Genomic DNA, 4,763 nt, shown 5'->3' on the forward strand with positions numbered 1-4,763 from the left:
CTTCTTCTTCTTCTTCTTCTTCTTCTTCTACTTCTTCTTCTTCATCTTCTTCTTCTTCTTCTTCTTCTTCTTCTTCTTCTTATTCTTCTTCTTCTCGGGTCACTACGCTACACTAGACGCACGCACGTAGAACTGGCACGGTGGTTCACAAAGCCTCAACGTCTCCAGGTCTACATGGCTCTGATAATTTAGGGACCACAGGTCACATTGGTTTCTGGGGGCCACAGGAGGAGAGTTCACGTCGCGGCCCCTGTCTGGTTTCTCACCTGCGATTCCTTTTACCACACTACACTACCACTACGAGGTAGCATAGGAAACTGTGTTGTCAGTGGTGCTGAAGCGGTTGCTGCTGAGGGGGCTGGAGGGGGGGGGTTGTCGTATCAGGTACTACAGATATGTACCCGAAGTACATATATGTATACACAAAGTGTACCAGACTTGTACTACAGAAGTGTACCCTAACACTAACCCTAACCCTAACCCTAGCCCTAACCCTAAACATACCTCACATAAAAATATAAACATAATAATAAACAACCTAAAACTACCTCGGGTACATATCTGTAGTACCTGATACGACAACGACCCCATCTGCGTCAGTGGTGTCACCGACTCTTTCGCCACCGTCGCGTCACTGCCACGGCGTGGCGACAGTCTACTTTAGCGAGGCCTGGGGGATTGGCATAACTTACAGACACGTAATTGCATCTCCGAGGAGCGGCACCTGCCTGCCACAATATGCGTGGCGAGAATGACAAATTGCCAGCATTGGTAACGAGTTATCACTGACCGCGTGCTGTTGCCAGTGCATTGTACAGGCTGCTTACACAGCCGTAGGGGGGATACGTATACATGTCAACGCGGTCGGCGGGTTATTTCATCTGCAATCGAGGACACATATACCGCACTCCGCTTTCCTGCGCTGTGCTGATAGAGGACACGTAACCTTGTAGAGATAACGCTAACGAGGCAGAGTCCAGGTTGGACATAAGCGGATCCAGGAGGGGGAGTGGCATAGGGCGCCATTCCCCACGTCAACGAATCAATAGTAGAAAACGAGTGACAAAACGTGTGAGAAACAGTCATTGATAAAGATATCAAGCGTCGATTTTACTAGTTTTCCAAATGTCCGTCCGTCCATCCATCCACCCATTCATCCATCCATCTATTCATCCCTCCCCCGTCCGCCCGCCCGTCCAAACACGCCCGCCCGCCCGTACAAAACCCAACCCTATAGGTGTGTCTATACAACTATTGCGTTCCTACTACATACATAGTCAAGATAGAGTCGTAAATTCAGCCGTAATGCATTCGTGATACGCGCCCACATACCGGCGCGATCGAATTCCAAACTCCACACCGGTTCTATGATGGATCTGCTGTCGCCATTGCTTGTTTGACGGAGAGAACAATATAGAAATATCGCATTACGTGATTCATTGCTGATGATACACGAACCAAGCAATATAATTACGCTGAGAGGGTCAAAGTACCTCCAAAGGTACTATTGGAAGATACCCTGGGTACGGTTCGATATATCGGAACGTACCCTGGTACTATCTAATATGCCGGACCGTACCTCTCCTACTCCACTAACGAGTCTAGGGAGTCGCCTACGCCTACTCCCTAACCCTAACCCTAACCATATCAGATAGTTACCATGCAGGGTACGTTCCGATATATCGAACCGTACCCAGGGTACCCTCCGGTAGTACCCTGGGGGACATAGACCCTATGAGCTATAATTACGTACACGGCCAAGGGCGTGTCGCAACATGGCGTGTATGTGTGGGTTGGGTAATCATGTTGTACGATTGTTCGTGGAAGGTTGGTTACTATTAAAAATCACACACGAGAACACGAATACACAAACACACGCACAGAAGGAGAGGCGGGAGGAGAGAGAAAGTAAAGGACAGAGCTAAAACGACAGAGAGAGAGAGAGAGAGAGAGAGAGAGAGAGAGAGAGAGAGAGAGAGAGAGAGAGGAGAAAGAGAGACATAACATAAATAAGTTAAATATGGTTGAGGATTCCCAACCTGTCGATCAGGATCTAAAGTGCTATCTATGGTCACATCGCGAATATATTCGCACGAGATTAGCGAGCGCAGAAAGTTTCGCACTAACTTATCTATAATTTAATCCTAAATGCTATCCAAAATCTCACGCACGGGGATCCGGGGACTACCACAAGGAATTGCAATGCCGAGGGAGGAAACCGGTCCTTCCGCCAGGTCGTTGTTATCGCATTATTCCGTGTAACGTTATAAACGCAGTTTATCGTATGCCTGACTCGACACGCAAGAAAGCAGTTACTAGAGTAATGGTAAACAGGATTACACCGGGGTGGGTTGACTAGGTGATAATTCCAGAGGACGCCTCCTCCCCCGCAGTGTTATTCACCAGTCGTCAACAACGGAAAGATGGCTGTAACATTCGCTTGATTATGTTACTAATCGTATAATTAACGAAGAAAGCTACGAAATGATGAGATCATTCAAATACATTAACAAAATGTACTCATTCTTCTCGTTAACATCTGCTTGTAGCGTCGATGCGTTGGAAAATGTGCGCCGGACTGGATAATGCGCGTGCTCCCTACACCACAGAAGTAAACCGTCCAAATCGCTTACACGTTTGCTTATGGTAATGTATAGTGGGACATATATGTAAAATAATTTTACATAGTTTGTGGTAAAAGAACCAAAATGGGCGTATACTAAATGATTTCAGATATACTGCCAAGCTGAATTTTTACCGTGAAGTCAGTAACAATCCAAAATCCAAGATATCCCCAACAATGCGATTCTAAATATCTATTCATTGTTCGATCTTCGTAAATATTTAACATAAAAACATAAAGAATTCGTTTTTTGGACCTATTGACTATTAGTCAGACAAATAATCGCACGTCCGACTGCACGAAAATCATGGCCGCAGTTTGTCAGTATCTATTGATTCTATTCCGAGCCACTTCATATAGGCACGAGTTTTTCTTTCCCAGCCAGAAGCTTCTTCCGCTTCCCTATTTTCAAGCGAAAGCGTTTTTCAGCACACGCGCTGTTCGTTTGACGTCATGAAGTGAAGGCGATACGATGAGATGGTAGTGATGCGACAAAGTCGTATTTGTACGGCACATAACGGACCTGCTTATATTCATTATTTTGCCCGAAAACATCAAAGTTTTGCGCAACCGTTTCGCGCATATACGTAAGCGAAGAGCTTATACTGGCAAAAATATGCGCGTGATTACTAAGACGTGAATATATAACAGTCATAAACATTCAAATAAAATGTGTTGCGTTTAAATGCTCCTATAGCAGGTGGGTGTTACTCAAATGCCATTGACATACCATTTCGATTTTATGGCACATTCTAAATGTACTTGCCCGTGGGCTACACAGACGTGGCTATGAACTGGCACTAGAGGCGGGCATCATCGCCCTGTTTTGGTGATCTTGAAGCCATTTTCGATTACAAGTCGTAATGTTCAAAACTAAATGTAGTAATACAAAGTTGTGTATAAATCGTAAATTGCAACACGACTATGAAAAGTACGATACATTCCATTGCGTATGTATAATATTAAGTAAGGATCGAGACGCTGCACAATACAAAATAGCATCTACACTGTTAATCACCGTTCTATTGCATTCTAACTCTAAGACGTTCGACAGATATAAACGTACAATAACGGCATATTCGTCACGAGTCGTAGAGGTGACGGATCTACCGCAAAGTACGATGTAAACCACGTGCTATATACAACGCAACGTTCAGTCGACAAAGAAATAAGCGGCCGCTAGGACAAACTCCGATTTTCAGCATCGCTAAACATTGTTTCTCGTCTGCATTAAATTACGTTAAAAACACAGTTACGCAATAGAATACTAGAGAACAAATACAGTTGTTCGCTACAATTTGGCCTTAAATTAGTTAGTTTATCATGAAGCAGTACAACGTAAATAAAATTCTACAACTAAAGCACCAAGACGATGAAAAACAAAAAAGCATTATCATTTCTAAAACGACGAATCCAACATGTGCAACGACACATCGAAATATAGAGTTATTAGCAAATACTATAAAGTCTACTTTGATTAAAAATTGACAAATTGAGACGCGATTGGATATAGTCGATAATCTATAATGCTACTCGATAAGCCGGGATGTTGTGTAGGCCACTGGAGAAGTTGTGATAGTACAGCCGACTAATCCAGTGATCGTGTGACTGCCGACTACTAGCGACTTATGTAGTCAGCGCTCAGCCGTTTCCCATCACATCCCCGCCGAGTAGAATCTGAAAAGAGAGAAAAAAGCAAACATCACCACACAATATACACACGAACTCGCAACAATTCAAGTGGAACATTTCCGTGCCGAAATTGGAAAACGAACTACCCAGCTTCGTAAATGTGCTGACGGTGGGGGGCGGGAGCTTGAGTGCAGCGTGGAATCACCATCCGAGTATATAGCACCGCCGCATATCCCCGCCCCCTCTGCTAGATTCACTCCACTCGCTAGGCTTGTTCGAAAATAATATGATAATATGATAATATGATAATATGAGAGAGCGAACTCAAACTAATCCTACCCGGGCAAACACCACGGATCGCCACTCGCGATACTGTGGCGCTCCCATCGCGGAAGACTGCGCGTGCGCTCTACAGGATTCATGTGTATGGGTGTATTCATGTGCAGTAGTATAGCAAGTATTAGCAGATGATATCCCCATCCTCTAATACATACCATACTAATACATA

General features: G+C 44.4%; 1 protein-coding gene across 1 annotated transcript in view; it reads right to left on the minus strand.

The window, feature by feature from the left end:
* Positions 1-3,125: 3,125 nt before the first annotated feature.
* LOC106807205 (multiple epidermal growth factor-like domains protein 6) overlaps positions 3,126-4,763 on the minus strand; it is a 48,914-nt gene continuing 47,276 nt past the window's right edge. Inside the window, exon 3 of the mRNA XM_014809490.1 lies at positions 3,126-4,300. The gene's annotated coding sequence lies outside the window, so the exon portion shown is untranslated. The remainder of the gene's footprint in view (positions 4,301-4,763) is intronic.

This window comes from Priapulus caudatus, unplaced genomic scaffold (genome assembly GCF_000485595.1).
Source record: "Priapulus caudatus unplaced genomic scaffold, Priapulus_caudatus-5.0.1 Scaffold201, whole genome shotgun sequence".
NCBI lineage: Eukaryota > Metazoa > Priapulida > Priapulimorpha > Priapulimorphida > Priapulidae > Priapulus > Priapulus caudatus.